The sequence below is a fragment of the Heliangelus exortis genome, chromosome 15, assembly GCF_036169615.1.
Source record: "Heliangelus exortis chromosome 15, bHelExo1.hap1, whole genome shotgun sequence".
NCBI classification, from domain to species: domain Eukaryota; kingdom Metazoa; phylum Chordata; class Aves; order Apodiformes; family Trochilidae; genus Heliangelus; species Heliangelus exortis.
The window spans coordinates 13,743,103-13,767,765 of record NC_092436.1 but is presented as its reverse complement, the minus strand read 5'-3'; positions in this window follow the sequence as shown (position 1 = coordinate 13,767,765).

Below are 24,663 nucleotides of genomic sequence, written 5' to 3'. Positions count from 1 at the left end.
CATATTGAATTTTTCTTCTTCTCAGGAAAAGATATTCCTCAGTGTTACTGAGGGCAGCAAGTATGAGGTGTGTGTTGAAAAATCTGTTGTGCTTGGGGACTTAAATTTCTTGTACCATAGCAACATAAGGTAGTCCAGAGGGCCACCTCAAGATAGCTCATAGCTCTTAGGGCTCTTGAGGCCAGTGTCAAGGTCCCTAAATTTTAGTTTTGCTATTCTTATAGTTGGCCTATTTAAATTAATTCCTTTGAAGGATCTCTGTATAAAAGACATTTGGGGAATAGCAGTAGCTCCTAAAGTTAAAGCTTCCTGTTAACAACATGAGACAGTCTCATGAAATGTTGACACAATTTTCGAGGATGCTCTAAAATTTAATATACAACTGAAGTCATTGTCCACTGTGAGGTGAATACTAAGTTAAGGAATTCTACATCAAGAAATCTCTTCATAACACTCAGAACCTTTCATAACATATTTGATCTTTCTACAGTGTTTAAATAGGATTTCCATTTGTTTAATTAAAAAATCAAGTTTGGAACATTAAGTGAAAAAAAATGGAGTATATGCGTTCAAAACTAGACTGGGTGAGAGAAAGTCATATTTCAACTGAAAATAGAAACCAACTCTGATGGAAACTTCTTTATTCCAGAATTAAAAGCTCATGCTTTACAGAAATTGTGGAAATTGTCTTTCTCAATCTGTTCAGTTCATCTGTGTTCAGTGTGTTTCGATAAATGTTTTATCCAGTCAGATGCTGCATCTCAGGAGGCTAAAATGTTTCTTAAACAAAGTCCCAATCACCTGCAAACAGGTTGCCCCCAGAACGTCAAAACGGGATTTGGTGCCTACTCTGGGTCCCAGCACTGGTCATCACAGTAATTCCTGTGTCCTCATTTGTCCCTTGTGCATCACACTGCTCCCCACAAGCCAAAAAAGATGTCCTTTGGAAGTATCTCCTGCTACCCTGTGATCTCCCAAAGCCACACCGTTGTATTTAGATCATTCACAGATTCAGATTTTTATCTGTTACTAGAAGTTTTATAAAGCTTACAGAAATATCGTGATATAAGCCTCATATTTAGTCAACCTTGAGTCTAGAAACACGTAAGAGACTTTTGGGAGGAGCAAAGGTGGCTGGCAGCTTCTTGTGGCTCTGTGCCTTTGTGTTTCATCAACTGAGACTAAAGAAACACATTCCTACCTGCTAATTTGGAGGTTATTTATATGCAGCTGTATGAAAAGGAAGAGTCTCTAAAACTTGAGGGGCACCTTTTCCATTCACGTCCCCAAGTGTTCTTTTCCTTACTTCATCAATAGTATCATCACAAATGTCAATACTTGGTACATTGATATGTCTCTGAGGCCAGCAGGAGGGCATTAATGGAGTCAATAGGTGAATTTTCATTCAGTACTGGGTAATTGAAGGTGGAAAGAAACCTATCATAAAGCCCTGCAAGGAAGAAAACCCAAGGTCTTAAGGCCACTTTTACACTTAGGAGTGGAAGGTGGTGGTGGGAGCTCTAGTCTTTAGAAGTAAGGATGTTTCTTTCCATTCTGTGCTAAGAAGTGGGTTCCAGATCATTTAGAAAATGTTAGCAGGAATAAGCAGCTTTTACCTGATGCTTTTAATCTGAATTTTTGGATTGTGTATTACAAGCAATGACAATCTCTCAACACTGCAATGCAGAAAGAAATGTACTTTATCAGCTTTTGTGAAAAAATAAACCATATTACCTGTATTTATACTAATTGTATAATTAGACATTCAAATTACAGTATGTAAATACTTAGTAATCAGCTAAAATTTGCTTTGAAAAACAAGATAATTCCTTCAACACAGGCTACCTTAAAAGAATTTTAAGTTAGGAGAAACCCCACAGAAATACAATGAGAAAATGAGCCTGCAGTAGTGAAAACCTCAATAGCTGGGGAGCAATGTGTAATTCCATCATATCCTTTTGTGAGCAGGTATGTTTAATGCCTAAGCAGTTGATGTACAGAGTGTGGTGAAATAAATAGGAGTTCTGGAGAGTCTGTAAAGCTAGAGCCCTGCTCACTTAAAGGCTTTACCTTTTTCCCCCCCAAATAGGGGAGATACCTATATTTTTCTCTCTCCAAGACCTCTTGCTTTTCAGCAGATCTCTTGGACAATGCCCAGAGTAGGGAGCTGAATGTGTCAATGAGCCACAGAGCAAGACTATGGCCAAACATACTTAAAAAGGAACTATTAGACCTGAGAAGTTCTGCTGAGTAAACAAAACCCTAGATATTTGCTATGCTGATTCCCTCTTAGCCTAAAGCTCTTCTAGGTAAAGTGTGTAAATAATAACATTTCTCCCCATGGAACCTTACTGTCTCTGAGCTAAATAATCAAGCATAAATTTTGTAAATTGCTGGTTGTTCTTGACTGACATGTTTACTCAGATAATGTAACAGTTTTTCTCAAAGAAATCTACTTAGTGTCTAGATGGCATAAACATGTTGGTATTTTGGGGTTTTTTTGGTTGGTTTTTTTTTCTGTTGAAGAATGAATTCCCAAATGTTTTGTTTGTTTTTTGTTTTTTGTTTTTTTTACAGTTCTGCCTATTTCTCTTTCGGGCTTACAGCCAATATCTGTAGAAAGTGGATTTGGTGAGTTCAGGAATGGTGTCTGCTCAGGAAACACCTTTCTCCTTTGTAGCTTGCACCTCAGCCTGTGCTGCTGCAGGTTTTGCTGTCTGGCATGAGTGACTATGATAAGCCACACACTTGCTTGAACACTGATCTCCCCTCGTGCTAACTTGCTTTACTTTTGTACACGTGCATCTTGTGGTAGTAAAGTGAGAGGTGAGGGACTGCAGCTGCCTGACACAAACCAGCACAGCTTTCATATGAGATGCTGTTCTTCGGGGCTAGAGACTCAGAAAATAATGTTAATATTCTGGCCTGCTTGCTGACACTCCTTTACTTCTGTGGTACAACAGTAAATGTTGAGAATTTTAAGAATCAGAGAAGGGGTCTGCAATGTTATGAAGTGAACTCCCCCAGGTTTTATTGTCAGATGGAGAGCTTGTAAAATTTAGTTAGGTATTAGAAAGAAAGTTGAAGCAGCAATATAATTGAGCCAGTATAGTAACAAAGAGCAGTAATGATTTACTAAGAATGTTTAAACTGTTACAGAACCAGTATTATTAACTTATACTAGCATAATATAACATATAAGCAGTATTATTATAATTGTTAATACTTAAAACCTTTGTCATCTTCTTCCACAAGACCTAAGCAGAAAGGTTTTTGCTTTTTGTGACAAAACAGGTTGATCTCAGACTCTTTACCAGACAGGTAATAACTGTGTCTTCCTTCCTGGCTATCCACACTAGGTAAGAGAGGTACTGAGCAGGGACTTCAGGGCTGCCACCTCATACCTGAGGAAGCCCTGGTTTCCTGCCACCAAGGGGCAACCAGATCATAGGTTTCTTTCCTAAACATAAAGTGTGCTGGTAAGGACATTTAGAGGAGATGCAAAACATCCTTTATGGAATGAGGATGGTAAGTGGATCAGCATCATCCCCCAGTTGGGTCGTGGCTACCGTGGGAACAAGAAGCTGAGAGCAGCTTTGGCTTGGGCTGCACCCTTGTCTTGGCACCTGTGTTTCAGGTTGCTGAGCACCTGCTTTTAATAGAGTGTAAAGTTATGTGAAGTAGCTAGTTGGGAATGCTGAATAATGGTCATCCTGACCAGCTACAGGTGGCCTGCCCTTCCAGGTTATGTATTTGCAGATTGTATATTCAAAATCTTGAGCTAGGTAAATTCACTGGTAAATTGAAGTAATCCAAGCATTTCCAGGGTGCAGCCTTTGTAATTCAAACTTGTGATCAGGCTAACTATGAATGTGCTTTGCACTGAATACATAATCCAGCAGTTTAGTTTAGAGTGTAGAGTAGCTGTTAAGGCAGCCATGATGAGCAAATTCTGGGCTATGGCTGGTGAGCATTTAGACTTCAGTGGTTATGGGGAGGGTAGCAAAACCATTGGGTTGCCAAGTTATTTTGCTTTAATGCTAAAGTGAAGACAACCTTAGTGAAAACCAATGGAAAACCTCTCTGGAAAACTATAGGAAAACATATAGTTTTAGTCCAAGTTTTATAAATGATTCAAGGGAAGGTGGTTTTTAGAAAGAAATTTCTGGCATTGCAGACTTGGAAAGGATAGAGATGGAAGAGGCAGGAAAGGTTCTGGGCAGTGCTGTGGTGGCAAGATAACTTGCAGAAGCTGACGAGACTAAGTTGTTATGCTCAAAAATGGTGTATTCCCTACTACTGATAAAAATACAAGAAATTCCTTTGGCATTTCCAGTATTTGGAATTCCCTGTCTATCAACTCTAAAAAAGATCTCTAACTTAATACAACCAAAAGGCTTTTGTGTGCCATACAGTCATAGCGATATCTGTGGAGACTTGGTCTGTTTCACAGTTATTCTAGGGAAAGTATGAGTTGTCTCTCTCTAGAACAATAAAGAACTACAGTAAAGAATTATAATATCCAAAGGAATCTGAAGGTATTTCCAGGAAACAACAGTATAGATGCAGTGACTTAAAAAACCTGTCCTTCATTCCAAGACAGAAAAAATTCTCATTACAAGAATGACAGTTTCTCCAGTAACTCATTTGAAGGCAATTTAACATCTACTTTGAGACAGAAGAGCAGACTTGAACATGCCATAGGGACAGATATGGGTACAAAGCAGAAGATTCATCTCAAAAAATCCAGTATAGTAATTCAAGGTTATGCTCTTAGAGGGTCTCTTTCATACACTGTATTTCTTTCTATACCTCCAGCCATTAAGTAGCTACACTGCAGGTTCCCTAGTTCATCACGTGCTGGAAAATACATACAGCAAATTCTCCAACAGTGCTGAGGATTTATTTAACTTAATAGCAGTTTGACACTGCAACATCCAGAACTTGACATGGTGTTTTATTTCTATGTATGAACCAGGACTTTCCAGATGTGATCATTTTTACCAAAGCATATTATCTCATGTCAATCAAGGTAATGCTTCAGTGTAGCTTTCCCTTATCTGAGGGGATATATTTGATCAAAAAAACCCAAACCTCTCCAAGCATTCTTATTTTGACACCCCCTGTCTGAAGGAAAACCAATAGCTTAGTTTTCAATGAAAGCTTTTTATTAATCTGAATATATGGAAGTTTATTAATGGCTTTCCCTTGAGCTTTGCTTATTTTTAACACTAAAAAATGCTTCAAATTACAGAAATTTGAAATATCTGATTCTTCTTCTTGTAATTTAAGGTGACTTCGTGTCATACATATGTTTGGACAAGTACTGCTCAGAATTTGGATTCAGATCAGTCCTAGGAAAAGCTGTGACTTGAATATCTCCCCCAGAACTGCTGCTATTGTTGTTTCCTCATGTACAGAGCTGTCAGTGCTGCTTCTTTAGGGAGACTTGATTGAAATCAATGTTATTGGGAAGTGCTCCATTAGCAGTCTTTCACTTCTGGTGGTGCTGCCTGCCAAGCCTGCTGTGCTTTAAGCCCAATATTTCTGTATGACTTCTCAGTCCAGATGTACACAATAATCAAATTAAGACTAATACAAGAAAGCCTGAGTATACTGCTGTGTCTGTGGTTAGGTCTCTTGACTGGACAGTGGCATCCACACAGTGATAGGCATAGATGTATGTGGAAATGGCAGGCTGAATGCTATTGATAGAAAATAACAATCACTTCAGTGGAGCAGCAAGACAAAAACTAGATCCCCACAGTAAAATGAAGGAGAATGAAAGGGAGTCAAGTGTTTTATCCTTTTCTTCCAGTTCAGTCTTTTCAATCTCCCCATCCTTTTTGGCTCATGTGCTTGCCATCATGGTACCACAAAAGGTTGTGGTGTAATTTTAAACCACCTTCAGCTAAGTTCGAGCACACTGTGAAGTTCAGGTTCTTCTTCTGGGAGATGAAATTTTAGGCTTTTAATTTCATGGAAAAAACCACAAAGTGCTGCCAGTAAGAATTCAGGCCAGTTATTTGTGCCACTTTCTGTGGCACTGTGCACTCATGTTCCAATGCAAAATTCCTTCCCAATTTCCATTTATTAACCACACCCTAATCCTCATTCTAACAAAATAAAAAGGACAAATTACTCAGAAATGAAGTTTCTGTCAAGCTGTCAAATGGTTACAGGAAGATAGCAATTAGGAAAATCTAGCAGTGATTTGAAGTCTGAGTTTCAGATCAATTGGCAAAAGAGCAATCAGCTTTCACAGGCCTTTGGCTGGCTGTGAGATGTGAACACTCTGGCCAAGGCAAGTGTCTGCTTTGGTTTTGATCATTCACTTTCTTTCCGTGCTTCTTGAAGGGGTGCATCACCTGGCATCGGGCCCTCCATCTCATGAGATGCTTGGTTGACGTATTATTTTTTCAAAATTCTTGATTGTATAGTACATGTCTGTAGCTTCATGTACTTGGATGGGAAAAACTGACAATTCAGTTACATGCAGTTCCAACTGTTTTTCACAGCACTGACTTCATTTATTGTCAGTATCTTGTATTACCCCAGAGCTGGAGAGAGCCACTCGCTCTTATTTGTGGGCATAGTGCAGACTCCCTTCAGTAGTGTTTACCACTAGAAAGTACATGGAGGTTTTTTGGGCACTATTAAAATTTACATTAATAAAAATAATGGCTTTCAAGCATCTACGTGTCCTTTTTTAGCTTTTCAAAATATTACCATTGCTCTGTTTTGGCAATTTCTAAAACCATTACTGTAAAATACATGCCATGTACTCTCTGTTTTGTGAAGTACTGCAGTGAAAAGATGAGATAGGTATGAGAAGTCTCAGCTTGGCTTCTTCACCAGTGCCAATGCACCCCAGCACAGCTGTCCTTGGAATGCTTCCCTGGGCCTTTCTGCTGGCCTCCAGGATTTCTGAGACCATCAGCCCACATGCCCTGCTACTTCTTGAGTGCCCTCAATGGAGGCTTTTGACTGCACTTGTGGGCTTGGGGAAATTGAGGAATGAGTGAAAAGTCATGATACCAGAGTAAGGAAAAGCATGTGTCCATTTTACCTTCTCTGACCCTGTGTAGTTTATCCTGAAAGGCAGTACGGACAGAGACCAGGCATTTATCTTCTTCCTGGAGTCCCAATCAAGGGTCTGAAAAGCAGCTGTTTCAGGAAACATTTATGATTGCACACTCTCGACACAACCCAGCTCTCAAAACCCAAGTAGAGATCACAAATTTCAGAGTTGATGCAGAATGAAAATCACATAGGTATGTCTTGAAAGCCTCAGGGATAGATTTTCTCATCATTGGGGTGAAAGGAGGGAAAGTAACAGTTTCCTTTGTACTTCTCCTCTAATTGGAAAATGTGAGATGATATGTAGAGATAAATATAAGAATTTGTGCTTAGTAGAAACGAAAGATGTGTTTTTAATTCAGATTCGGTACTGCCGTAATATCTCTACACTCCCCTACTATGGCCACTACATACTTCATTCCTCTCTGTCTTTCTCACTTCTATATTGAACTTCTGTGTTTAAAATTTCAGGATAATCCTTCAATAATTTGTCGTTTTCCAAACTGATATTGCTTTCTTCTTCTTTCATTACAATGCAGTGCTGTTTCTTTGTTGATCTGATTTTTTATTTCTCATCATCCTTTTCTCCTTTACTTACCATTTTTATGCCAAATGTTCTGTAACATACTCATGCTCACAAACATTCTTTCTCTCTCCCCTTGCCTAATTGCTATTCTTTCTGAACTCTTCCAACTCTCACCTTCCTGTGCTGAGTCCCATATTTCATCTGTGCCAATTTTTACTACCGCTACTTTTATCTGTGTCTCCTTCAGGCTTCTATCACCTCTTGTGTTACTGCAAACTAATGATCAAGTGGGAAGTGTGTCTTCTCTTTTATTCTTTCCACTTTCGACACCAGTGTGATTAATCCTAGTCTTGCTGATTGGTTCATGTATTGATGATTGAGCTGCTTTTCAGATTTCCACCCTGTCTTACTACTGGTATCAAATGGAACTCCAAACCATGAGAGAGCTCTGCACTGTCAGGAAAATGTGAGTCAGTAATTTACAAAGTGGGTCTGTGTTTCATACCACGTCCCAACTTGTGAATGCAGAAAAAGCTCTGTAGGTCTCATTGTGAATCAGGATACAGCAATGGCACTGCATTACCTAACCTGGCATCCCTCAAGATGAATGAATTATGAATACAATACCATTATCACTGCCTCTTGGCAACATTTTCACTTTCTCTCATGCTGTGTACCTGTCATTTGTTGGCAGTGCTTTACTTCCTCCTTCCCCCAGTATATTTCAAAATTCCTGGAACTTTTGTGTTTTTACTACTTTTGGTAGAAGTGTGTCATGCATTTTACACTGAATTCCCCTCCCTTTTGCTATGATGCCATTAGCCTCTTTGACATTTTTTTCTTTCTTCATTTCAATAATTTTAGTTTGGTGGATGATAAACCTTATATAAAGTGTTTCCAAAATCACTGGCAAATAAAATAGATAACATTAAGGTTCTTCCATATTTGTACTGCGTAAAATTCAGGCCTTCAGAGAGAGCACAAGGAAAACTGTTAAAAGTGTGGGTGCCTAATCTGAAATATGAACATGTGGTCAAGACCCCCTTTAAAATTCTGCTCGTGATACTGGAAGAACATTCTTATGGGAATGAAGCTTATTAATAAGTGAACTAATGTTTTTGACATATCTGACAGATTTGAGGCTTTTTTCTTCTAATAAAAATGTCCTCTGTCTCTGATCAAAAAACCTATATACTCTTCCCATGCATGAAGTTCCTTTAATTGAATCTTTTCAAATCTGTGACAGAGCATATTCAGTAGAATTTACAAATAACGTGGTGTTTTAGGTCAAGTCATCTTACAATGTCACATCAAGAAGTGGGAAAGTGGCAGCCTTCAAGGCAGAGCTCCTGTAGAGGAAAGGCACTGTGTTCATCCCTTTTTTCCTTTTGGATTATCTGTCTTCTTTCTCCAGCTTTATAATCCCTTTCCACAATTGGAGTAACTAAAATGAACAGAGAATGGGAATACACCTTTAAAACTACAGTGAATCAGCTCTTATTAAACCTTGCTGGGCCACTGAAACTGTCACAGAGTCAGATGAGAGAGATTAATTCATCTTCTGTCACTTCAGAGAGCAGAGTTCAAACCAATCCAAGGAGACAAAAAAGACTTTTTGCATGCACGTTTAATTTGTGCAGTTGTCAGCAGTGAGGTGCTTCAAGCTGCTCTGCCCTAGTTTCCCAACTACAAGGTTTGGGTTTTGGAAACAGCCCAGGAGCTGAACTTGACAAGCTGGTACTTTGTTACCAGCACATGGGTTAGTTAAGGTGCTGCTGGAAGGCTCTTTTTAAGGGGTGGTTTGCAAGCAGATGAGCTGCTTTTTTACAGACTCTGAAATGATGGTTTTGGAGAGGGTTTTGCATGTTGTGTGTTGGTAGTATGTTTGGTTTAAAGAAAGAAAGGTCAGAACAGAAAGTGAATGTCAGACATTTGATACTTGTCTTCTTGTTGACCACCCTGATGCAACCAATAAGATGGCTGTAAATCTGTCCATGGGGCAGGTATGATTTGTGAACAACATCATCTCAGCTGTGAGTCTCACCTGGGGCCCTGGGAGAGGTTGAGCAGAGGGTTACTGAGTGCAGAGAAGGGGACAGGGGCAGCTGCAGGGGGCCTCAAAATGGGGCAGGAAGGAGCATGGTTCTTGTTACACCTTTAAAAAGCGTACTGGTTATGTTTCTTCATGTGTGAGACCAGAATGTAGAAGTCAGTACTGTTATCAGAGCGAGGCTGAGGCAGACTTGTGTGCAGAGGTTATTTCTAGTCCCTGAAAAAAGTACTTTGATGTGGATATATGCAGAAAAGGTTACACAAGGTTCTCCAGCTTCCCTGTCTGACAAGATCAGATAATGTCCATACATGCAGGAATTGCCTCACAATTGCTGAAATTCAGTTTATTGCAATTTTCTGCTACAGTCCTGTAGAATTTAATACTTCTTAATCAAATAGCATTTGAGAAAATTCATTTGACGTGGTTGCTTAGAAATATTTCTAACACGTATAGAAATTAATAGAAACATTGTTTAACTTTCCAAACCACAAGACAAATTTTTGTAGTATTACTAAAGCACTTTAAGGTTTTAGAAATTAATCTTTTTTAATTATGGCAATGTTAGCACAACTATTGCCATGTTTTTACAACTCCCACACAAGATGTAATCTGTAATGACAAATATCTCTGATCCACTGTTAGAACATCACTTGAGTGCTATTTCCAAGAGAAATACCCAATTCACTGAATTTCTGTAGTAAATTCTACTAACACTTTGTTTGTTTGCTTAAAGAAACCTTAAGGCAAGAAAAATCAGATGTTCATAGAGATCTGTACCAGTAACTCACTGTGTACAGCTAAGGAGCTGGGCTGGCAGAAAGCCCTGGTACAGCTTTCATTAATGGTATATGGGAAGAAGGCATAATTGGTCTCCAGATCTTAAGATTCCAGTTGTTTAAGAGCTCTTCAAGTATGTGCAGTATTTTTTATTCCAGTTTCACATGTTGCAGACATGAAAGCACAGAAAAACATAAATCTTGCATTTTTATATTGAAAAAACTCATACAGTTTTTAATCTGCTTACTGGCTTATGTAGAATGGCTGGGAGTAGGCTAAAAAGCTCCAAGAATAAGGAAAAAACACATCAGTTAGTCAAAAGGCACCTCTTGGACCTATTCTTGTTTATTCTAGGAGCATCTTCCTGTATCAGTTTCCTCTTCTTTATGATATATTCCTGAATGATTACTTTGCCTGCATTTGTAGAAGTTGTCTCATTAAGTCTTTCCAGATGACTTGCAGAGCTTCTTTCAAATCTAAATTATTCCATACAATAATATGATGCAGATTGTTAATTAGTTTCTGTTGCCTGATTCTACCTTCAACATAATTCTTAAGTTGCAGTGTCCCACTGAAGATTTGAATACACCATGAAAAACTAATGATTAATTCATTAATTCTGTCTGAAATACAAGTTACAAGATATAGGGTGGATGTTAACGTGTAGAAATTCCCAAAAACTTTTCCTGTTTGATGAAAAAATTCTTATGATCACAAAGTGCCCTAAATTTTAGTATTGTTATTAAGCTGCAAGATTACAGCAGCTCTGGGCCTTGATCACATGATTTACAAGTATCTATGTCTTGTAATATAGCAGAAGTGACTGGCTATTGATACAACAAGCATCCTGTAGTTTGAAAAATCATTAACAGATTATGAGTGACAACAGAGAAATATATTTGTAATTAGTGCTCTTCAGCACAAAGAGCTCTGAGAGCTCCAGTGGAAAAAAAGGAAAGTAGCTGTATTTACAATAAGGTCTATTTACTCATGTTCCCCATCTTCTTCCTGTATTCTTCACCAAAAGTCAAAAAATACGTCAAACCCATGAAAGCAGTAAAAATCCCAGCAATATTTTTTAGCATCTTTGGGTGCTAAATCTTTACCTGCATAAGAAGAGAGTAAAATTACAGGATAGGGTGGAGAAGGTGAATCTAAAGAAAGTGCCAGAAAGGTAAAGGCCCCAAATGAGGTACCATTAGCAAACTGGCAGAGAAGAACAGGCTTTTTAAATGCATAAGAAGGCAAGGAATAATAAAAGGAAATAAAAGCAATTGATGGGTCTTCTGCTTAAGAGGATGGAAGAGAAAAAAAAAAAAGAAAAAAGAAAAAAAAAGGTGTGTAGAAAGCTGCAAAGCTTAATAGCTACTTTGCATTAGCCCTTCACTAAAAAGATAATGGTTACTAGCTTAATGCACTAATAGTAGTAATGTAGAAGTGAGATGGAGGAAGGAATAGGTTAAATAGTGCCTACCAATTTAAGGTAGAACACATTGAAATAACCTCTGGAGAGACAAGCAAAACTCTCCCTGGAGTGAGGTAGCATCAGTATCAAAGCCATTGGCAATTTAATTAGTGAGTTCTTGGAGGGAATTTCAGTCAGGCTGGAAATGAATGTCATAGAATGACATCAAGCAGTTGTAAGATCCTCAGACTCCAAATTCCACTTTTCCAATTCACATCTCCAGCCCAAGGAAATGCTCTGCAGCTGTGAAAATCCATTGTTCAATATGGTACCCAGCCCTGAGTGAACAGCCTGTCAGCCTGTTTTGCTAATTAGTACTTAATTTGGCAGTGGTCGTTACATGGCTAGCAGCCAGCCCTACGGGCTGCAGGGATACCTTCTGCAAAATCCTGGTCTTGGAGTGGCAAATGCTACCTGATGCCACTTCATCCAGCAGTAAGTCAGCCTCCCAGGCTGCAGTGGGTATTACCTGATTGAGAACTCACATTGTTTTTTAAAGTTCAGGGCCTCAGCAATATTATTCTAACCACACATGAAGAGAAATCGTGAAATCACTGTGATTGCTGTCCAGTCTTTGTAATTATTTAATTAAAGTGCCACCTGTCAGTGGTTCCACAGCATAGTGGTGTCATTGATGATAGCATGTACACAATTACAGATTCTTTCCTATTGGGAAATATAAAAATATCATGACTGGGAACACTTAACACTTTTTTTTAAAAAAGAGAGCAAATAAAACAAATTTCTATGGAGTCTTTCTTTTTAATCTCTGCAAATGGGGCATTTCTGCATCTAAAATGTGTGTACATTTTGGTTGTTAAGCAATCAATCTCAGTTAAGTTCTGGTTCCAATTCAAGAATGGGAAAGCAGCACAGTGCACATACTATTTTGCTGTCAGAATATCACACACGTCATTTGCTTTGCGGAAATTTCTCCAGATACTTAAGTCACCTACTTGTGCCTTTTGCAGTTTTTCTGATGCAGAGAAGGTGTTAAAATCTATCCCTCTTTTGGGAGAAGCTTATGCAACCAAACGCAGGATTCTTATGACCCCTTAGGCTGTCTCTGTTAAAATGGTCTAACAAAGCTTCAAGCAGCTGTGTATTAAGCAATGGTAGAAGCATAGCAGGAGTTCAAAAATGTCACTTGCCCTCAGAATGAGAGAGCAGGTTCAATAACAGGGAGTGACAGATTTCTCCAGGCACTCCTCCCCCCCGTGGGGAGCCTGCCATGCAGGAAAGGCTCTTACTTTGTGGGCAAATCCCAGCATTATTGATCAGCAAAGCACAAGAGGAATGAAGTGTCATTTGCTTCACTCTTGTCCTGGCTTGAGCCAGGTTAAGCCTTAACAACCCTCTTTCTATAAAAGATGATGAAAACATGATGGTTTTACAGTGTACATATAACACACACAACTAACATTTATTTATATATGGTATATATGGGTATATATTTAACCATTAATTTGCATATATCAGTGACTGCAATCGTTTATAGTTTCTGTGCCTGTGATATCCTTCTTCCTCCTTCCCATTCTCAAAATCTCTGGTTATGGCTATTTGTATTCATCTAGCCCACCTGTAGAGGCCATATCTTGTCATATTCCATAGTTGTGTTTCTCCTTGTAGATTGGGCAGTTCCCTGTCCAAATAAGAGGAGAAAAAGAAATAACTCTTTTCGGGCTGTCTTTAGTGATGTCTCAATCTTGTATCCTCTTCTCAGCAAACATTTCTGTCTATTCTTCATTCCATTTCTGAACCCATCTGGGATGATGTGTTAACATAACACACTTATGGGTGCCAAATGCTCTCCAGCATCTCTGCTAGTGATACACTAGATCCTTAGCTGCACAGCAGCAGCTTAGTGCTGGATGGGATGCAGTCAAAGGTGTGAGGGGAGCTGACCCAGAGCATTGTGAGGCTGCCATTTACTATCCATGACAGGCTGTAACAAATGAGGGAGGAGAAAGCAAATGTAACACCCAGCTTGGTAAAAGATGGCAAGGAGGGTCCCTCAGGGAGAATCCAGGGGTCCTAGTGTAGAAGAAATTGACTCTGAAACAATTTAGTTCTTTTTAAAAGAAATTTTAGTAGCTAACTTCAAGGGGACTTAACCTTAATTTTTAAAAGACTTCTTGCATTTCTTTAACTTTGGTGTGTATAGGATTCCCAGCTCTTGCCTTGTATGACCTCAGAAGTCCATCTGTCCTTAGGGCTGTGTCCAGCAGCACCCAGATGGGCCATTAGCTGTCCCCAGCCCCACACCAAGACCTTGCTTAGCTTTTTTCTTGTGCCCAGTGGGGCTGCAGGAGTCTCTGGAGATGGCACTGGAACATTGCCTGTGGTCTGTCTTCTTTTCTCCAGTTCTGCTGGAGGTGCAGAAAAAGCCTGTGGCATTTTTCTGTCAGCTGTGCATAAGGAAACTGTCATTCCTTGCAAATGAAATAATGGGGCAGGAGAATCCTCAGTCATTTATTGCTCGGGTTGGATTCATCTGTTGTTCTCCTTTGCTGATATCAGAGATTGTGGCTGTGGGCATTTGGCTCCTTTACTGCTGCTTGGATGGGCACCTGTGATGTGTAAGGGGAGGTCAATTTCAGAACAGGAAGTTTTTTAATGTAGTCACTAATGTTTATTAGCTTTCTCTCAGCAATATGCCATTTCTTAACTAAAGTTATTTAATATTTTGGGGAGTGTGGACTATAGTAATACTTACTACTTTTTTTCATAGAAGCAAAAGCAAGAGGTCTTGAATTGGAAAGACATCCATGATAGTAGATAGGTGAGCTCCAGGTTGTAGTGCAGATAGCAATTTCCCTGGAGAGAGCATGGATGACTGTGGGTGACCTGAAGATAAATGTTATCTACTATCTTGGCATGAAATATTAGTGGTGAGCATTTAATGTGGTTTTGCTTTCCCACTTTATTTCAGGAGCAGAAATAAACCACTTTTGTTGCATTCAAACAAAACCTTTTACAAACTAATATCCCTGCCAATGTTTGCACTTCAGGTGACTTTTCCAGTCTGACAGTGAACAGCAATATGGAAGGCAGATAATTTTTAGGAAGTTACTTTGAAGAAAAAGAGTAAAAAGAAACCTTTGTAATTATAAACCCTGATTATGTAAAGCAGTTAGATACGAGCTTTTTTCGCTTGGATTGTGTATTTTTCTTTTTAAATATCTTGTTTAGAAATCCAAGTGCTGAAATGGAGGATTTTTATTTAACATTTAAAATGAAATGAAATATCCTTATTGTGCAGCACTCTGCTTATAATCTTAAGAAGTAGTTTATTTAGCTTTATAGCAACATTTCAGTATGCTGTTTGGGTGTTTGAACCTCATTGCTTTCCCTCTTCTCATTTTGTTATCATAAAATTCAAAATATTTGACAAGGAAAAGGACTTCAGAGACTACAAGCAAAGTCATACCTCCCTAACATCAAAGGGAGAAAAGACTGAGATGAGCCATCTTGACCAACATAAAACAGGACTTTGACATTTTAATGCATTGGCAACATTCTGGTTTTGTTTTTTTTTTTCCTCTTATTTTTTTATTTAGGACAGTAAAAAGAGGATATCCTAAGGACACTTAGGACTTACACAACCCATAAGTGAGAAGAGGTGTGAAAAGCATCTGTAGCACCACTTTGCTTTGAAAAGAGAATAAAATCTACCAGACAGTATAAGGATTGCCTGGCTGAACATCACATACAATGCATAATGCTCTGATGTTTCTTTGCTAGCCACTAGAATAGAATATAAATTGATTTATTATACCAGCGTAGCAGTGAGTACGTAGGACTTGATAATAGACTAGAACCTAAAAACAGACAGGCCTTAGGATATGACAAATAAATGCAACTCTTTAATTTATTTTTTTTTTTAATAATGACAAAAAATTACAATCCTATTCTTTGGTATCCTAAACTGACCTTCAGTAAGCTGATGCCATTATTACTAACAAATAGTTACTCACAAATACATTGGAAAATAGTTACTAGGGTCATATTGTCATTTTCCTATAATGTAGTTATTTGGAACATGGTATATCTATTAGTTTGAAATACAGTTCCTGGAAATCATGCATTTGCACACTCAGGAAAACTGCTTGTAAAAGAGGTAAGTGCTTTGTACAATAAATTGTATAATTCCTTGCCTACTGGAAGATTATGACAAGCTGTGTTTTGTGTTAGCCTGCACAAGAACAAGAGCTCTTTACTAAATTCTGAATTATTTGTCTTTCTGTGCTTAAATATGTTTTTCTATGATTACTCAATACATTAATATGGGAAACCTTTTTTTATCCTCAATGTGACACTGATAAGCAGTTCTATATTTTGAGAGACTAAAAATATTAAAAGCTTGATAAAAACAGAAGTTTTTTTCTTTAATGAAAAGCAGGGGAAAAAAAGCACATTTGGGTTATTTTCCAAATCTGCATCTCTTCCTAATGTTGTGCTGTTTCTCAAGGTAGAATGGGAACAGAGTTATAATCAAAATTGAAGGGCATCTAAGGAAAAAATAGAATTACAATAATACTGTAGTTTTATTGGTATGACTTTTTAACATGTAAGAAATACATTTAATGAAAAATACATCTCACTATCAGTATGTTGTTCAGCTAATGTGTGTATTTATGGTGTATTTACTAAATACTGAACAGAATTTATTCATGAGCCTAGTATGGCTGGTGTCATAATTAGATTATATTGTGTTTCTTTTAGATTCCTGGTGGTTTTTAATCAATAAATAATTTTATGTATTAGCAGTTACTTTTAAATAGAATATTGTTTGGTTTATATTAAACATAATGTCATTCATATGATTCACAGTAAAAAAGGAATTCTTTGCAGAGGAATGTAAATAGCCAGGATATATCAGCTTTAAATGTGCAACCATGATATCTACACCTGAGGTGTATTGTTTTGACTGCTTTGTCTCTAAATGCCTGAGAACATTTCCCTAGTACTGTTATGAGAGGTGATGATTTATTGAATCACTGAGTGGTGGAGCAGTAAGAGTAGCACATGGTGTCCTAACCTGGCTAAACTGGTAGAAAATGTTTTACAGAAGCATTGCAGAAAAGGAATAATGTTTATGCTCTTTCTTTTTTTTTCAATGACAAGCGGCTGTCACCATCTCCTCATCAGGTTGTTTATCTTACATTATCCTATGCTGTGAATTGGAAACAATCTTGTGAATTATGACGGGCTGAAAAAAAAGAAATTGGAAGCGTAGGAAATGAAGGCAACAAATATTTGAATTGTTTGTGATTACTGAAAAGGATGTTACACCTCCTGTTCTCTCTGATGTAGTCAGGAGTAAGCAAGCTCTGCTGTGCTCCTGAACAGGGCTGACTGTGTGCATGGAGAGGAGACAAGGACACTGCTGCATAGACAAGTGGTCACTGATTTTGCTTTAAAAAGGACTTAGAGCAAGCAAAGGAGGAAAGTCTTTCCCTGCACTAATGGGGTGAGGTCAGTTGTTGCTGTGGTCTCAATTGGGTGCCTGGGAGCACTGATGTATGTGTGAAATGTTTGCATATCACAAATATATTAGCAACTTCCTTGGTACCAAGATGGGAAAAGAAAGCCACCCTGTTCATGCATAGCCTTGCTTTCCTCTTTGTTGTACTGTGGTAAAGGGAGAGTGTTGTTGGCAGCCAATTTGATGTCAGATCTTTCTGTGATTCTCTCTTAGTGCTCATCAGGGTGCCTGTGGACTAAAGCCCATCCACATCACAGTTGCAGAGGCAAACTGCTTCTTGCCAGGCACAGAAAATACCAATAAACATTACATATTCACCTTGCCCTTTTGTAGTTTAATAAGGGAAAGTTGTCCTGGTGATTGCTCAGCTATCGAGCAGGAAAAATTACAACTTCTTTTATTCTCCTTCTGCTCTTTTTGTCAACAGAGACTCTCCTCAGAGTAAACTACAGAGGGTACATAGAGAGTCACAATAGGAAACATAATGGGAAAATAGGAAATTGCCCAGCCCGGGTGCCAATCACAGACGAAGGCCTCTCTCTTGGATGTGTCTGGGTTTCTTTGTTAGCCAACATTGTTTCCCAGATTTTCAGAAACCTGTTTATACTTCTGGGATATGTCTGCTGTCCCCAAACACTCTAAGGTTTATTAATGTGAGTTGTATGCCTGCAACCTGGATTTCTCCCTTTGTTTTTGGTGGGGTTGTTTTGTTTGCTGGAAGAGCTACTTCTTCTGTGGTAGCACAGCAGAGCTTTGCAAAGCACCTCAAAATACAGAGTAGTCTGGGAGGCTACTTTGGAAATAACCAAGTAATAGAGTGTGTGTAAACATTCTTTGCTTTGAAGATTTTTTGTTTAATTTTAGTGCCACCATTAAGAACTGGCATCCACTCTATGTTGTTTATGCTCTAAGTTTCTGTTTTGTATGAGAGAGAAAATTGGCTGAAGCTTGGTTCTTTTTTTCCCCCGAAGATGACAGAATCCAGATCCCGGTACAAAAGAGCTACAAAAGTCCCTCCTTCGTTAGGCTTCAAATATCTTTACTAATCTATAAGTCTACTGATCTGCTCTATGTGCCAGTATGAATTTAATAGTGATTGAGTGGCATATAAGGAACTGAGTCAAACTGTTGATTCTATCTTAATCTTATTCATATACCAGTAGCCATCATAAACCAGCAACAACAAATACCATCAGTAGACATAAATACTGATATTCCAGCCTAATTTTATCACTCTCTTTTTTCTTACATAGGAACAGATTGAAAACTGAAATTAATATGAAGCCTTCCCATTCTGAAGGCTTTTAGCCTTTGTGGTCATTCAGTAATGTCTGTGGTAGCTCTGCACTTCTGCTTGCATACATGAACTGAAATGCACAGGAAATGTATAGACTTTATCTCTCATTTAAATAGTGTTTTTGGATTATAATGATCTGGTTCTTTCAGGCTCTTAAATTTTTTCCTAGTACTTTGGAGTTAATTACTGTCTTATAGATAGAAAGTTGTAGATGTAGAAAATAAGACAACGTTCCAACAATGCTGCTCTTGCATTGTATTACGTTTTACTCAATGTTTGCTTCTCTGTTGCCTTACAGGGGCAAGTCAGGCTCCATTTCTGGCAGACCCTTTAGAAAGTATCGTGTCTTACTGCTTGTAGAAGTACTGAAGTAGCAAATTTAAGACAAAATTACATACACTGGTTTATATCTAAGATACTGGGAAGGGTCCTTATATGGCTCCATATTATCCTAAAGTCTGATTTTTCATTCTGAGATACCTGACTTGCTGCTCTGGAAAGTTCTGGTTTCTAATATATTGCCTGGGAAAATAATCATACTGTATGGAATGAGTTCATACATTACCATGACTCACATCAAAAGCTGAGCAGATGCACAGTTAAGCCAGCTGCTTCCAGTAAATAAAATTCAAAATCTTAGGTTTATTTTAATTTTATTTACTGTATTACATATGTACTTGTCCTTTTTTTCCAAGAACACATGATTGTTCCCCCCACCCCACTCTCTGTTTTGCAGGTAGAAGGGACCCTTTCTCAGCTGGCTAAAGCAAACCAGCTTTCACATGGGGAGCCAGTTTTCTGAAACTATATATCTTTTAAAAAGCAGGTCCCTGTATGTATATCAAGGTAGAAAGGCAATACTGACAACTTGTCTGGTAGAAAACTTTTGAAACTATTTGACCAGGAGATCTTGTCAAATGCAATTGTTCAGTTATAGGTTTGTACATTAAAAAATAAATAAAAAGATACATTTAAAAAAGAGGAAATAATGAGAGAGAAATTTGAGCAAGTGACAACAGCATGTTTAGGGTTTCTGAAACTGTCCTCTTGAGGAATGTAAATGTCTGGAAGAATTGCTTTTCATGTCACACGTCACATGTCCATCAAGGAGGATTTGGATTTCAGATACTGAATTGAAATCTAAATCTTTTTCAATATACAGTTACACTGGTTTTCTTTAAACTAATTAACAATACCTTAACATTTCAGATTCAGAAAATTTAGAATTTGACTTCAGTGTTTTACTTTGGACATTCCTCTTATCACTGGATTGGGCACAAAAGGTTCTCATGGCTCTTCAAATAACCAGGTTTTTTCAGTCCATTATCTTGTACAAGATGGGATATTTATCTTGTCATCATTCACTCTTACCATCTGCTCTGCTTGAGAGTTATGGGCCAATATCTGGCAACTCACCAGACACAGGCTTGGATTGCAAAATCATATTCTGTATAGGTAAGTGTAGCCAATGTGAGGGAGAATAAGGATGAGATGTAAGCAAGTCACCAGACAGAGAGCACACCAGGCTTTCTTTTCTGGGTTTGCAGCCATGCAGATTGATATTTAGATTTTTTTTCTTCAATAATTAAAGCAAAGAGCAGTAAGGATGTGTCTTTTCACCTTCTTTGAACTCTTTGGTTTTAGTCTGGTGGGACATTTGCATATTATTCTTCTAATGGACTTAACATGCTGTGTTGAAAAGCAAGCTTGTTAAGATCATGCAGAAATATTCTGTAATTCTTAAAATTTATATTCAGCAATTTTTTAAATTGATGGACTGAGAGAATCTTCCACAGTAATCCTCTTTAGAATAACATTACAGAGTCTATTACACAATTGTTAACTGATGAGCATGTGGGAAATAGCACTGGAGTGTGTTGGTCTGTAAATTCAGGGAAGGGAAGATATTCTGGGTATGAATTCATTGTTGCTGCCAGTTAGAAATTTGCATTTCCATCTGCCATCAGAGCACTGTTTGCAGGTAAAGGTAAATTGAGGCAGTATGTGCCATTAAATGTATGGATGTCTTAAACTTACTTTTTACTCATTTATCCTCTGCCATAATGTGGCATTTCACAGGGTTTTTTGCGTCCCTCTTCACAATATCAGCTAATGTAATTATAGGAAATTTTAGGCTGGAAGGGACCTCAGGAGGTTGTGAGTCCAAACCTCTTGGTTAGAGCAGGGGCAGCCCTAGGGCCAGTGTAGTTTGCTCAGATCTTTCTCCAGTCTGGTCCAAGGAAAAGCTCCAAAGACAGGGACTCCATGACCTCTCTGTCCAATGCTTGGACACCCAGTGACCCTGCAAGGTTCTGCTGTCCCTATTGACCAAGTGGGAACAGAATGGAGTCTTAACATGCTTGGCTGAAGTTAACCAAGATTACAATGTTGGCTTTAACTAAAAGCTTCTCTGCAAGCAATAACCTTACTGAATAAAGTTGTTGTATTGGATAATAAAAGATGCAGATCAGATTAGCAGAGTCCAGTAAGAATACATCACATATCAATCAAATCAGTTTGTGTAGTGTATTAGTTTGCAGTGTGGTGGAACTTGACTCCATCAGATTTGTTCAGATTACCTTTGTAGTGAAGCTGTAGCCCAAATTACTGGTCCTGGGTGACCTAAAAAGCCTGGCACAGAAGGGAAAACATTCTCTAGTTAAGAGTCTAAATTAAGCCTCTTAACCAGTAAATTGGTATAATCTTTCCCACTAGCAACTCTGATGGTGTTTCTTGGTGGGTTTTGGCTACCTGATGACTTTCAAGCCTTCTCTTCTTAGCAATAATAGGAACAAGTCAGTAGTCCCTAAAGGAATGTGAAAATCAAAAGCAATAAGGTAAACAGCAAAAAGAGTAGCAAGTAGCCCTATAGCTAGGGAAACAATAAGTATATGGAAAAAGTGGTTTCCATGAAAAATACCTAGCATGTGCTTATAATCTCATCCTTTCAAATTATTTTTTTGGTTCTTCTATTTGTTGTTTAGGTTTTTTTTCATACCAGAAACTCAAAATGGACCACTTTGTTACAGCACAGCACATGTCCTGGCACATGTAAGAAATGGTTGGGACTAGCTGGAGGCATCAGTCCTAGTCCCAGAATTCAGCCAAGGTGGTTGATGAGCAGGCAGTTGATGCAAACCCTGCTGCAGCACCAGTGTGTGGGTTATCTGCCAGGGTGGTTGTCCACACACTTCACCTGCCAGTAGCCAATGCTTCTGTATTTCTCTTTCATTTTCAGACACATTAAAAATTTATCACAAACATTTAAAGAAGAAAAATGCATTGACTTTTCTGAAAGCAATTTGTTAATTAACATCAAAGGGATGAAATTTGCCTTGCATTGCCTGGTGAGTGGCATTCTTCCATCGTCCTGGTTGCTATGGCGATGAAGGAAACTCGTTTGTTCCGGGTCAGTCCTAAATTTGCACATGAAAGCATTAGAGATTACTGCTGTCTAATCAAGTTATATGGAAAAAATTTAAAGGGAGGTACAATGTTTTATAGCCAGCAACCCTCAACAGAATAGAACACAATAGCTGAGAAAAAGGATTATCTCATGCTTTTAAAAACATACTAGGAAAGTTCAAAATGGTATGAAAGCTTTTTTAGGCAAACATCTTGATTTCTTTAAATGCTATTTTCTAAATGAGGAACGTAGAATCACATTTCTAATAGAGAATTAGTATTGCCCAACTCCAGGGCTGGATCCAACATGATGAATAAGGCACGTGCTAGGTATTCATTAAAAGATTTTACTTTTGAGCTCCAGATTTTTCTGTGTCACAGTCTCTGGTATTGTCAAATCACTACTGAAGTGCAGAAAAAAAATGATGCTCTCAGTATTAATTAAATCCTCAGAAGCAAAGGCAGTACTGCCATGGAACTTCCAATGGGAAGGCTCAGAAGCCCAGATCTTCCTGCAGGTACTTTCTGGAGCTTGCAGCACAGGAAGAGTGTATTGTGCCTGCATGTCTGAAGGGATTCTGCAATGCTTCAGGAAATGCCAGCTGCACATCATTGTAGAGACTGTATTTTTTATTAAGCTTGTATTTTCATGTATAAATTAAGGTTTTCCCTTTGTTTTTTGTTAGGTTTTTTCCCCACTATTTTTTTTATTTGCTATTTATTAGATTTTTGTTAACTACAGTCTCCAAAGAATATTGGACATATTAAATGCTGTTTAAATGGAAAATTCCTGAGCGTAACAGCAGTTATGGAAACAGGTCCATTACAGAACAAAGCCTTCTTACCTTAAATTTTAATTTTTATGATTTGACAGTAATGTTACTGAAGAAACTGTACAACTGAAGAAACATAATGAGTTCTTCAAGTTATCTTTTAAATTCAATATAAGCAGATGTGTAGCATCCTGTATCTTAATTATATATGAGGATATTCTTTCTATAAAATAGCATTGTTGTCATGGAAGCAATCAAAACTCAGCAACAAGGAAACGGTGTTTGACTGACCAAGGCTGGTTTTAACAATGCAAAGTCAATCAGTGCTAGACTGGAATTTTTCACTAGTAAAGCAAAGGGTAAGATATAATATATTTTATGATTAGTACCACTGAAATGTACAAGGAGACTGTTACACACGTCCTTAGTAGAGAGGCATTATCATTAGTAGCATCATGTTGAAGTACATATCCACGTTTGCATATATCTTTGGGAGAATCAATTAAAAATGCTTTATTGGTTACATCCAGTTAGTCATCTTTAATTTTGTGTCATCCCAGACTTTCAGGAGACTTTCACATCCGGATTCTACTTCTGACATTTTGTTCCAGATTTGAGATGTTCATGTGTGATTTGCCCCCTGGCATTTTTCTACAGAGCAGAAATGTGATTATGCTCTGTATTAATCCATCTGATGCATTTGTGTGTAATATACACTAAGTCCAGATAAATGAGGATGTTTAAGGAGAAAATTGTAAATATGATGGAAAATGTTAGTATGTGCGAGACTGAGGCTGATAATTATTTTTTCAAGTCTTAGGTCAAATACCAAATTGCAAAGTTATAACCATGTCCTTTGTACAGTTTATTATTTTTTATCTGCTATCTTCTACTTCCTACCAAAGGATTTTTTACTTCCTACGTTCCTGGGTTTGAGGGTATAAGTAGTGGATGTATCCTGTCTTATGGCTGAGATTATCCATATTACTTTCTGACTGCATGTGCCATGTGCAGGTCCATAAGGATTTCTCCTTTCCTTGCCTGTGTGCCAATGCTGCCAGCTCAGTAGCCCGAATGCAGATGAGCTCTGCTCTGCCAGCTCTAGGAGAGGCCTGGTGGCTCTTGGAGGGGAGAGGAAGGTGACCATTAGTGCTCTCCATTACTTTCCAGCCTGTCTAACCAGCACTTCAAGATTATTAGGTTCCAATATATGGCAAAAAGTGCATTTTAGCAGCATCAATAATTATCTTTTCAGCTAAGTGATTAAGCAGGTGCTTAAGTGCCTTGCTAGATCAGTCTCTTCAGTATTACTGCTGACTCTAGTGGAAAGGGACTTATGAGTCATAGTTCTCAAAAGTCAAACTCAAGTTAATAAAAAATAAATAGATAAATGTAAAAGGGAATGTTAGCAATAGAAATTTGTCCTCTCAAAGCTTAGAGGTGATATTATCCATCTAATAAAACATCTAAGTGACGCATAATGTTACCCAATTTTTAGGACTCATTATTTGATACTACATACAAAGTCACAAGCAACGGTTTTCAAATACTGGAAAAAATACAGTCACAAAACATTATTGGAATTTGAGAGGGGCTTTGTCTTCTTCAGCTTACTGGATATTTTTAAACTAGGGCTGCTGACTGTTCTTTGTATAAAACCAGCCCTGGCCGCTAATATGCAAAGATATTCATACATGAGGAGGCATCTTTTCTATTCTCCAGTTTAAAAGTGTTTTGTCTACACTAGAACAAAAGTGATACTGTGATTTTTAGCTGACCAATTGCACATCATGAATAAT